Source organism: Aotus nancymaae, unplaced genomic scaffold (genome assembly GCF_030222135.1).
Source record: "Aotus nancymaae isolate 86718 unplaced genomic scaffold, 86718_ANA_hifiasm-v0.15.2.pri h1tg000041l, whole genome shotgun sequence".
NCBI lineage: Eukaryota > Metazoa > Chordata > Mammalia > Primates > Aotidae > Aotus > Aotus nancymaae.
The window spans coordinates 16,034,823-16,048,197 of NW_026988455.1; the positions used below are offsets into that span (position 1 = coordinate 16,034,823).

At 38.7% G+C, this 13,375-nt stretch overlaps 1 protein-coding gene and 1 pseudogene across 2 annotated transcripts in view; both read right to left on the reverse strand.

Annotated features, from left to right (window-relative positions):
- KANK1 (KN motif and ankyrin repeat domains 1) overlaps positions 1-13,375 on the reverse strand; it is a 187,345-nt gene that overhangs the window by 77,273 nt on the left and 96,697 nt on the right. The gene's annotated exons all lie outside the window — the stretch shown is intronic.
- Positions 11,910-12,244, reverse strand: LOC105723775 (eukaryotic translation initiation factor 1-like; annotated as a pseudogene).

Here is a 13,375-nt window from a genome sequence, read left to right on the forward strand (position 1 = left end):
TGGGGAGGTGGGATTACCATCTCTAGCCCTGGAAGCTCTGCTCTGTAACTCAACCAAAGGAGATGCCAAATCAGAGTGGCTGTTCAGCAGCACTACACTGTAGGAGGTATATTCCACAGGTCTCTTGGGCATGAACTCCTAGCCAGCCTGTCCATACCACAGGGATATCTCTCCTTTGGAACTTCCCCCATTCCAACCAGGCTATCCTCTGATCCTTTGCTAGAACAGAGGCAAACCTGGGGTTTTAGGTACCATTTAGTGCTGAAAAAGAGGCAGGGACTTAGCGGGAAAAATGTGTTAGAAATTCAACAGATAAATTATAAAGAATCTCTAAGCAAACATAATCAGTAAAAACCAAAATAGACTAGAAGGAGAAGATTGGAATAAATAATAAATCCTTCAATGCAACAACACAGACACATCCACAAGAACACGGAACCATGACCTCCCCAAATGTATAAAGCAAGGAACCAGTGACTGACCCTAATGAGATATTGATTCATGAGCTCATTGACCAAGAATTCAAAATAGTAGTTTTATGGAAACTCAGGGATCTCCAAGATAACACAGGAAAGCAATTCAGAAACCTACCAGAGAAATTTAACAAAGAGAGTAAAGTGATAAAAAATCAAATGAATCTTGAAACTGAAAAACATATTGGCTAACTGAAAAATTTATTGTAGGCTCTCAACAGCAGTATAGATCAAGCGGAGGAAAGAATTAGTGAACTCAAAGACAGACTCTTTGAAATTACATAGAGAAGAAAAAATAAAATAAATGGAAAGGTATTACATAAAGATTGCCTACGAGATATAGAAAATTACCTCAAAAGACTAAATCTAAGAATTATTGCTGTTCAAGGGAAAGTTGAGCAAGAGCAAGAGGTAGAAAAAAGATTACTCAATAAATAATAATAGAAAACTTGCCAAAATGAGAAAAATAAAAATATCCAGATAGAGGAAGGTTAGAAAACACCAAACAGATTGGACCCAAATACTACTTTCCCCAAGGCATGTAATAATCAAACTCTCAAGGGTCAAGGACAAAAAGAGGATCCTAAAAGCACCAAAAGGAGGAAATAACATACAAAGAAACTCCACTTTACTTGGCAACAGACTTCTCAATGACCATATAGGTCAGGAGGAAGTGGAATGTTATTTTCAAAGGGCTGAAATAAACAAAAACCCTGCTATCCTCAAATACTTTATCTAGCAGACAGCAGAACTATCCTTCAAATATGAAGGAGAGATAGTCTTTTTCTGACAAACAAAAGCTAAAAGAATTCTCCACCACTAGCTCTGTCTTACAAGAAAAAGGAATGTTTTTCAATCTGAAAGGAAAAAACACTAATGTGAAAAAAGAACACATTTGAAGGTATAAAACCCACTGGCAATATTAAGTAGAGAAAACTCCAGAATATTCAAATACTGTAACTGTCACATGCAATCCACCCATAAGTTTACTATGAAGCCTAGAAGATAAATCTATCAAAAACTATTAAAACTACAGCAACCTGTTAAGAGATAGACAATATAAAAATATGTAAATTGAGACTAGCAAAAGTCAAAATGTCAGGGGATGGAATTAAAGATGGAGAGTTGTTTTAAAGTTTTTTATTTATTCTTTTTTTGTAATCTAAGACAGAGATCTCCAATCCCTGAGCCATGGACTGGTACTGGTCTGTGGCATGTTGGGAACCAGGTCACAGCAGATGGTGAGCACAGGCCAGTAAGCATCACGACATCACTGATCTGCCTGAGCTCCACCTCCTGTCGGATCAGCAGCGGCATTAGATTCTCACAAAAGTACAAACCCGATTGTGAATTACATGTCTGAGGGATCTAGGTTGAGCATTCTTTATGAGCATCTAATGCCTGATGATCTGAGGTGGAATAGTTTCATCCCAAAACCATCCCCACTGTCCCATCTATGGAAAAACTGTCTTCCATGAAACTGGTCCCTGGTGCCGAAAAGGTTGGGGACTGCTAATCTAAGATAAGCCGTCATCTCTTTAAAATAATTTGTTATAAGATGTTTTCTATAAGCCTCATGGAAACCACAATGTAAAAACCCAAAATAAACACACTAAAAAATAAAAAAATAAAAATAAATTAAAACATAGAACCAGAGAAAGTCAAGAGGAGAGGAGTTACAAAACAACCAGAATACAAAAAACAAAACGGCAATTCTCCACTCAGAAATTTATCAAATAATTTTAACAAAGAGATTAACATTATTTAAAAAATCAAACAGAAATCTTGGAACTGAGTAATACATTCGATTGACTGAAAATTCAGCTCCCAAGTACATAAAGCAAACATTAATAGATACAGAGAGAGAGAGAGAGAGACTGTAATACAATAGTGGAGGATGTCAAATACCCCACTTTCACCAATGAACAGATCATCTAGACAGAAAATCAACTAAGAAACAATTGAGTCAAACTACACATCAGACCAAATGGGTCTAACTGATATTTATAAAACACTTCATTCAACTATTCAGAATACATATTCGTTTCATCAGTACATGGAATATTCACCAAAATAAACCATATTTTAGGCCACAAAACAAGTCTCAACAAATTTAAAAAAGTAGAAATCTGGCTAGGTGAGGTCGCTCACACCTGTAATCCCAATACTTTGGGAGGCCGAGGTGGGCAGATCACCTGAGGTCAGGAGTTCTGGACTAGCCTGGTCAACATGGCAAAAACCTGGTCTCACTAAAAATACAAAAACTAGCGGGCATGCTGGTGCACACCTATAATCCCAGCTACTTGGGAGGCTGAGGCAGGAGAATCATTTGAACCCAGGAGGCAGAGTTTGCAGTAAGCCGAGATCTTGCCACTGCATTCCAGCCTGGATGACAGAGCAAGACTCCATCTCAAAAAAAAAAAAAAAAGAACACTTTGGAAATTATACAAACACATGGAAATTAAACAACATGCTCCTGAACAATGAGTTGATGAAGAAATTAATAAGAACATTTAAAAATTTCTCAAAACAAATAAAAATGGAAACACAACATACCAAAACCTATGGCATAGAGCAAACACAATACTAAGAGGGAAGTTTATAGTAAAAAATATCTACATCAAAAAAGTTGAAAGACCTCAAAAAGACAATCTAACAATGCACCATCTCAAGGAACTAGAAAAGCAACACTAAACCAAACTCAAATGTACTAGAAGAAAGGAAATAATAAAATCAGAGCAGAAATAAATGAAAGTGAGATTAAAACATTATAGAAGATCAACAAAACAAAACTTTAGTTTAAAAAAAAAAACAAAAACAAAAAACCGACAAATCTTTAGCTAGACTAACCAAAAAAAAAAAAAAAAAAAAAAGAGAGAGAGGACCCAAATAAAATCAGAGATGAAAAAGATACATAACAGAGACCACAGAGGTACAAAGAATCATTAGAGATAACTGCCAACAAATTGAAAAATCTAGAAGAAAAGAATACATTCCTGGACACATACAAACAAAACTGAACCATGAAGAAAAAGAAAACCTCAACAAACCAATAGTAAGTAGTAAGATCAAAGCTATAATTAAGTCTCCTATCAAAGAAAAGTCCAGGATCTGATGAATTCTACTAAACTTTTCAAGAAGAGCTATAACAGTTCTACTAAAACTCTTCAAAAAAACTGAAGAGGTAGGAATCCTCAAACTCATCCTGCAAAACTGGAATTACTCTGATACCAAATCAGATAAGGCAGCAATTAAAAAAAAGACAACCATAGGCTAATTTCACTGATGAACATAGATGGAAAAATCCTCAACAAAATACTAGCAAACTAATTGAACAACATGTTAATAAGATCATTCAACATTTTCTTTTTTTTTTTTTTTTTTTTTTTTTTTTTTTTTTGAGACGGAGTTTCGCTCGTTACCCAGGCTGGAGTGCAATGGCGCGATCTCGGCTCACCGCAACCTCCGACTCCTGGGTTCAGGCAATTCTCCTGCCTCAGCCTCCTGAGTAGCTGGGATTACAGGCACGCGCCACCATGCCCAGCTAATTTTTTGTATTAGTAGAGACGGGGTTTCACCATGTTGACCAGGATGGTCTTGATCTCTTAACCTCGTGATCCACCCGCCTCGGCCTCCCAAAGTGCTGGGATTACAGGCTTGAGCCACCGCGCCCGGCCATTCAACATTTTCAAGTGGGATTCATCTCAGGGATGCAAAGATGGCATATACAAATCAATAAATGTGATATGCCACATTAACACAACCAAGAACAAAAAACATATGATCATTTCAGTAAGTGCTGAAAAGCATTCAGTAAAATTCAATATCTCTTTACAATAAAAACCCTCAACAAACCAGGTACAGAGGAAACATACTTCAAAATAATAAAGACCATATATGAAAAACCCACAGCTGACAACATACCAAGCAGGGAAAAACTGGAAGCCTTTTCACTAAGATCTGGAAGAAGACAAGGGTGTGTACTTTCACTACTTTTATTCAACATAAAGTGGAAGTCCTGGCCAGACAATTAGGCAAGAAAAATAAATAAAAGGGATTCATATTGGAAAGAAAGAAGTCAAACTGCCTTTCAATGTAGATGACAGGATCTTCTATTTTTAAAAAGCAAAAAACTATTAGAACTAATAAGTGAATTCAGTCAAGTTGCAGGATACAAAACCAACATACAAAAATCAGTAGCATTTATATATACCAACAGTGAACAATCTGAAAAAGAAAGCAAGAAAGCAATCTGATTTATTATAGCTTCAAAGAATGTAAAATACCCAGGAATTATTTGTTTTTTGTTGTTGTTGTGACAGGGTTTTGCTCTGTCACCCAGGTTGCAGTGAAATGGCGTGATCACAGCTCATTGCAGTCTTGACCTCTTGGTCTCACATGATCCTCTTACTTCAGCACCCCAAGTAGCGGTGACCACAGGTGCATGCCACAACGTCTGGCTAATATTTTGATATGTTGTAGAGATGAGGTCATACTATGCTCCTCAGACTGGTCTCAAACTCCTGGGCTCAAGCCATTCTTCTGGTTTGGCCTCTCAAAGTATTGGAATTGCAGGTGTCAGTCACTGTGCCTGGCACCTAAAAATCAATTTAACCAAAGTTGTGAAAGATCTTTATAAGGAACACTGTAAAACACTGATTAAACAGAAGATGACACAAAAAATGGAGAAGATATTATTCCATGCTCATGGACTGAAAGAATATTGTTAAAATGACAATCCTACCCGAAGCAATTTACTGATTCAAGGTAATCCTTATCAAAATACCAATAATATTCCCCACAGAAACAGAGCATACAATCCTAAATTTCATACAGAACCACAAATAACCAAAGCAATCTTGAGCAAAAGGAGCAAAGCTGGAGCCCTCACACTACTTGACTTAAAAATATACTACAAGGCTACAGTAGCCAGATCAGAATGGTACTGGCATAAAAAACAGACACAAACACCAACTGAACAGAATAGTGAACTCAGACATAAATCCATGCCATTTGCAGCCAATTCATTTTTGACAGAGGTGCCAATGATATGCAATAGGCAAAGGACAGTCTCTTCAATAAATGGCACTGGGAAAACTGGACCACTATATGCAGAGGAATGAAATACACCTCTATCTCTCACCATATACAAAAATCAAATAGAAATGGATTTAGACTTAAATCTAACACCTGAAATTATAAAACTACTAAAAGAAAACATTGGGGCATTGCTCCAGGATACTGGTCTGGGCAAAGATTTTCTGTTTAAGTCCTCAAAAGTGTAGGCAACAAAAGTAAAAATGGACAAACAGGATTACATCAAGCTGAAAACCTTCTGTACAGCAAAGGAAACAATCAACACGGTGAAGAGACAACCCATAGAACAAGAGAAAGTATTTGCAAACTGCCCATCTGACAAGAGATAAATAAACAGAATATACAAGGAGCTCAAAAAACTCAATAGCAAAAAGCCATTAATCTGATTTTAAAAAGGGCAAAAGGCTTGAACAGACATTTCTCAACAGACAACATACAAGTGACCAATGGGTATAAGAAGTGCTCAACATCAGTAATTATCAAGAAAATGCAAATCAAACCCGCAATGAGATACAATCTCACCCCAACTAGAATAGATTTTATCAAAAAAGACAGGGACTAACATGCTAGTGAGGATGTGGAAAAAGAAAAATCCTTATACACTGTTCATGGGAATATAAATTAGTACAGCCACTATGGAAAATAGTTCAGAGGTTCCTCAAAAAACTAAAAGTAGAATACTGTATCATCCAGCAGTTCCGCTACTGAGTATGTATCTAAAAGAAAGGAAACCAATATGCTGAAGAGAGATCTGTACTCGCATGTTCATTACAGCATTATTCACAGTAGCCAAAATATGGAATCAACCCAAGTGTCTATCAATGGATGAATAAAGAAAATGTGGCATACTGGGAGGCCAACGCGGGTGGATTGCTTGAGTTCAGGAGTTTGAGACCAGCCTGGGCAACATAGCAGGACCCCATCTCTACAAAATAATAATACATATTTAAAAAGAAAATGTGATATAAATACACAATAGATTATTATCCAGCCATAAAAATAAAATCCTGTCATTTGGAGCAACATGGATAAAACTAGGGGTCATTATGTTCAGTGAAACAAGCAAAGCACAGAAAAACAAATTTCGCATGTTCTTACTCCTATGTGGGAGCTACAAAAGTCAATCTCATGAAGATAGAGAGAAGACTGGTGGTTACCAGAGGCTGAGAAGGGTAGCGGGGAAGGGGGATCAAGAGTGGTTGATTAATGGGTATAAACACACTTAGAAGAAGTAAGACTTGGTGCTTGACAGATCAGTAGAATAGCTACAGATAACATTAATCAAGTGTGTATTAATACACTCAAAATAGCTTGAAAAGAATAATTCAAAAGTTCCTAGCATGAACAACAGATAAATATTTAAGGTGACTGATACCCCAATTACCCTGATTTGATTATATAAACGTTATCAAATTATCACATGGACCCCCAAAATATGTACATATTAATATTTATCAATTTTAAAAATGAAAAATATGAAAGGAGAAAGCACCATTTTGATGTGAAAGTTCTAGAATCTTTTTATAAGAGATCACAGTATTTTTGTTCAAGTAACAATAAAATTAAAAAGGCAATATAATTAACTTTATCTAAAATCTGGAAAAGACAGAATATACAAAATGTATTCAATCTTGCAACTCTATCAATTGTTATCACTGGACGCTATTTTCAATATTTTATATACTTTTATGAATATTTTAATTAATTACCATAATACATTTTAAAGATCTACAATGTCCTAGAATTTGTACCAGGCACTCTTTAGTTTCTATGTTGGAGGCATAACATGGACTAAGGCATTGTACCTTCCCCAGCAGTTCACACACTAGTGCTGCAGGCAAATATTGTAGACATAATTAGAAGAGTAGTGTTTACACAGTTCAATTCCAATCCAAAGAAAAGTGGTCTAATTTTGTTTGAAAAGGGTACAAGAGGCCAAAAAAATTATTCATAATAAGAGATCACTTGCCCTACGTCTTAAAGGATGAGTGAGTACTTTTCAGGACAAGAAAGGTGGAAGGGCATTGCAGGCAGGGGGGATGGCACATGCAAGGGTGAAAGATGAGAGGACGCACATGGCAAGTAGCAGCTGGGGCCAGAGCATAGTTTGCTTATGAAGGCTTAGTTGTAAAAGAAGCAAACTGCCCGAGACAAAGATGACCTAAGGAGACTGGGTACTAAAGAGGAACCTAAATTACCTAGATTCTAAAAGAACCAAACTGAAAAACGCACATACACAAATACAAATATTTTACCCTAATAAAAAATGCAGAGCTCATTTGATTTCTTGAAGTCAGTCAGTCTTTCATACAGTCAACCAAAAACCTGTCTTACCATACATCAAGTATGATTACTCACATATTCCTGTAGAATACACAAAAATAGTCAATAATTACTTTAAAGTAACAAAAGTAAGCTGGAGTATAAACTCTGGCCACAATTTATTATCTGATTATCTTCTGGTGATTTTCAATACTGGCCCCTACCATAGGAAGAGTAGGGGTAATATTAACCAGCTTTTAAATATTTTGCAACGAAATTACCCAATATGACCCAATCCCATTTGGCTTCCTCAAAAACAGCAGATAATTTTCTTGGTATGAGTAGAGTAGAGGTGAAAAGAAATCTCAATTATGAATCAAGATCTAAATTACAATCTTTGTTAGTCAGTTTCTATTGCTACAAACAATACCTCAGACTGGGGTACTTTATAAAGCAACGAGATTTATTTTGGCTCATGGTTCTGCAGGATGTACAGGAAGTGCGGTACCAGTATCTGCTTCTGGTGAGGGCCTCAAGAAACTTAGAGAAGGCAAGGGGAAGCCGGCCTATTTCATGGTGAGGTGTGGAGCAACAGAGCAAGGGGGAAGGTACCAGGCTCTTTTTTAACAACTGGCTCTCTCAGGAAGTCAAGGGGAAAAGCTCATTACCATAGGGAGGCGCCAAGCTATTCATGAGGAATCTGCCCCCATGAGGCAGACATCTCCCACCAGGCTCCACCTCCAACAGTGGGAATCACATTTCAACATGAGATTTGGAGGGAACACAGATCCAAACCAGATCAGAATCTTACTTGGATACTGGCTTTCATTTCTAATGTAGGAAAAAGGTTGAGATTTGCCTATTAAGGAAACTTTATGCTGTGTTTGTCTAAATGAGTATATTTGCAACTTTATGAGGTAATATAGGCAAGAAGCTGATGGAGGCATTTTTTATCACAGGTACAGGAAGAAATTAAAATGTAGACAATAAAGAGAAAATATGAAAGAAAGCAACAGTAAATATATTCATTTATTCATTCAACAAATGTGTGCCCATTGTGTGCCAGGCACTGTTTTTGGCACTTAAGATATAGCTATGAACAAACTAGATACGAACCCACCTTTTTCCACAAAGTAATCTAACTAGACAGCTGTGCTTTGGGCCCAAAGAAAATTCGATTTAGGTTCATACTATGCTTAACATATTAGCTGTGCTAAAAGCTAATTCCTGATTCATCTTTTCTGCCTTACGTATTAGTCCATTCTCATACTGCTAATAAAGACATACCAGAGACTGGGTAATTTATATAGGAAAGAGGTTTAACTAACTCACAGTTTTGGCATGGCTGAGGAGGCCTCAGGAAACTTAGAATCATGGCAGAAGGGGAGCAAACACATCCTTCTTCACATGGCGGCAGAAAGGAGAAGTACCAAGCAAAAGTGGGGAAAGCCTCTTATAAAACCATTAGATCAGGCCGGGCGCGGTGGCTCATGCCGGTAATACCAGCAGTTTGGGAATCTAAGGAGCGCGGATCATGAGGTCAAGAGATCGAGATCATCCTGGTCAACATGGTGAAACCCCATCTCTACTAAAAATACAAAAATTAGCTGGGCATGGTGACGTGTGCCTGTAGTCCCAGCTACTTGGGAGGCTGAGGCAGGAGAATCACTTGAACCTAGGAGGTGGAGGTTGCAGTGAGCCGAGATCACACCACTGCACTCCAGCCTGGCAAGAGCCTGACAGAGCAAGACTCCGACTCAAAATCAAAAAACAAAAAACATCTTGTGATATGAACTCACTATCACAAGAACAGAATCAGGGTAACCGCCCCCATGATTCAATTACCTCCCATTGGGTGCCTCCCATGACACACAGAATTATGGGAACTACAATTTGAAATCTGGGTGGGGACACAGCCAAACCACATCACCTTATTCGAAGAGTTCCGATGACAGCATCTGCCTCCTTGTGTCCCAAAGTGGGCATTAGTGTGTCCAGCTTTCCTACAAACCCTCACTGCTCATCCATCCCACATCATGAAAGTACACATCAGTATCTTTCCAAGAGTGTACACAAGGGCTGAGCTGCCAATGAACAGGTTAAAACCCTCTCAGAACCAGCAAATATTTTAAGAATCCCGTGCTGGGTCTGCTCCAGCTGGGTCGTTGGGACCCACACAGTTTCCCTAATATTTAAAAATAACTGACACTTGCAAAGTTTCTTTCCAAGAAACTGTCTATGGTGAAGGTTTATCAGATCATGAAAACCTAGGATGAAAATCAGCTGTTCTGCTACAAAAGAGAGCAGCAATAGATAGTCTAAAGGGCATCTGAATGAAAATTATAATGATTAAAGTTTCTTCTTTTTCAGTTTACCACCTTTATGTTTCTTCCTGACTTCAGAGGAAAATAACTTTATGACTCAGTATTGGTACAATGAAAAGTATTTATTGATTTGCTTTCATTTGTTTGTAATAGGTATAGGGAAAACAGACACTAGCAGAAACCTAAACCTTGACTTTATAAATATGACTCTATTAGTAGAGTCTTGCTCTTACAGAGCAAGCATTCCTACTGCTGGTGGTCTGAACTAAAATATCAGTGCTTTTACCTATTTAAACATTAAAGAACAACAGTGTAATGGCCACAGACGTAAGAGTTAATTTAGTGTGATTTGAAAGGCTTTCTGTTCATTTCTTATTTTAAATGTACAGTACTCATTTATTTTGTTTTAGGAAAAATTTTCTCTTTAATTCCATTGAAATTGGATTCTTACGTGACCTTCTCTGATCAACTCTTAAATTGATCAATACTGTTAATGAAAAGTTCAAGTGTGCCTGAGACTGTCACTAAGTAAAAGAGGGACATGTAACACATCCTCAGACTCTTTTTTTTTTTTTTTCCGAAAACAAGTTTTATTTAAATAAGGGTTTAGGCGGGGCTTGGTGGCTCACACCTGTAATCCTAGCACTTTGGGAGGCTAAGGTGGGTGGATCACCTGAGGTCAGGAGTTCGAGACCAGCCTGGCCAACATGTGAAACCCTGTCTCTACTAACAATACAAAAATTAGCTGCATGTGGTGGCACATGCCTGTAATCCCAGCTACTCAGGAGGCTGAGGCAGGAGAATTGCTTGAACCCAGGAGGTGGAGGCTGCAGTGAGCCGAGATCACGCCACTGCACTCCAGCCTGGGCAACAAAGTGAGACTCTGTCTCAAAAAAAAAAAAAAAAGTTTAAATACATAACATTAAAACTGGAGGGGGGAAAAACTCTTAAAACCAGTTTGTTACTTCACATGTCATTGGGCAACTGTTGCATTAAGTTGCAAGCTCTATAGCTAGGTACGTGACTGGTACATCAGTTTGAGATTTATTCCCTTGTCAAAAGTTTAACTTTGATGGAAGGTTGGCCTCACATTCTGGTGTTTGGACATCCCTTAGTTAGTATGCCTGATCAAAAAGATCTTTGTGGCAAGCCAGATATCCTATCACCTCACTATAGGGAAGGGGGACTCTCTAAAGCTATGCCCCCTGGTCAGGTTGGAGACACCAGGGGATCTTTCTTTGACTACCAAAGGCTCCTTTCCAATGGTACAGCTGCTGTTGCTGCCTTACCCCCATTTCTCCTCTCAGATTCACCACGGATTTTTCAGGCAGTGACATTCTCTTAGGGCAGGGGACTCTACAGAGGGAGAATGGAGAAGCTTCTTACCAGATATAGTTGTCTATGATTTTAGGGCTCTGGGCATGGCTGAAACATGATGATATTGCTTTGTTTTAGGCTTGACACTGCCAGGTGCCTACTGCTTGATCTCTGTTTAAATGAAGAACTTCGAGACTACACAGCATGGCTCTTTTCAGTTTACTGCATGAAGGAGTTACACTAGTCCAAGTTAAAAGCAGATCACAAATGGTTACGATATACAAGCTGTGAGGTTTACACTAGTCCAAGTTAAAAGCAGATCACAAATGGTTACGATATACAAGCTGTGAGGTTTTCAAACTTGTGACAAGGGACAGAAAGGAAATTCTATTCATTGCAAGGAAATCCTCACTCAAGCTTCAGCGAGCCACAGCACTTAGAACCCATGAACCTTTAGCTGATTGTCCTTAGCTATTTCAATCTCTATGAGGAAGTGGCATGTTCTTGTGCTAGCTGTAGCTGAATGACTTCTCTGTATTCTGGATGCTCAATTACAGTACCGTTGCAGGCAAACTTCTTTTTAAATGCCTTCATTGGTTTCTTTTTATCATACTCATCAGCAATCCCTTGGACAGTAGTAAGGGTCTTCCTGGTGTTCCTCTGTTGGATGAATTCTTATATGGATATAATCCTCAGTGTCAGCAGGAAGCAGGTCATCACCCTCACTTGCATCAGCAAAGGGGTGGAGTGGAAGTTTTGGATTGTGGACATATGACACGATTCCTTTTCTTCAGCGGAAATGGCTGCAAAAGTGGGCAGTGGCAGGAGAAGGGGGAGCCAAGTCCTTGGCAGTGGCGGCTCAGTGACTGGGGCCCCTTTAGATTCTTAACTTGAAAACACTGGTGCTTGATATGGGTTGGATTTGCGTCCCCACCCAAATTTTATGAGTTATAATCCTCAGTGTTGGAAGAGGGTCCTGGTGGGAGGTGATTAGATGGCAGGGGGACTTCCCTTGAGAACTGGTTGCTTAAAAGTACATAGGGTCACCTCCTTCCCTTTTTTTCTCCTGCTCCCACCACATAAGACATGCCACCTTTCCCTTCTCCTTCCACCATGATTGTAAGCTTCCTGAGGCCTTCCCAGCCATGCTTCCTGTACAGCCTGTGGAACTGTGAGTCAATTAAACCTCTTTTATTTATAAATTACCCAGTCTCAGGTAGTTCTTTATAGCAGTAGAAGAACAGACTAATACAGTTCTTAAAGTGGGTTCCCAGAGCAGCAGCATCAGCATTATCTTCTGGGAACTTGTTAGAAATCCAAATTTTTGGGCCCCATCCCAGACCTACTGAAGCAGGAACTCTGGGTTTGGGGCCCTGCAATGTGCATTTTGATAACCCTCTATGTGACTCTGACGTAGGCCAAAAGTTCTCAAAACCCTTATCTTCAAACATGGGTTGACTTAGACAAGATTATGCCCTAAGGCGCCCAGAGCCAAGAATATCCTCCGATTTTAAGACAATGATACCTCGGGATTTAGAAAACATCCCAGGAAGCCTAACTTTGTTTCACTCATTTATTCAAAAATATTGACTGAGAACTCATCATGCAATAGGCACAGTGCCGGGCACAACAGCGGTGAACAAAATAACCTCAGTTCTTGCCTTTTTGAGGCTTATAGGCAGGATTTGTATATGCAGAAAAAAGTTATAAACATATTATGCTAAATGCTATGATGGAGAAAACACAGGTGTTGAGTGAGAATAACGGAGGTACCCTTTCTTAGGACTGAAGTTGAGGATATATAGATGTATACGAATGGATGGACCTTAAGAGTTTCTCCAGGGAAGTAACTTTGAAGCTAAGACCTTAAGGATAGGGAGGAGTTAACTAGGGGGAAGGTGG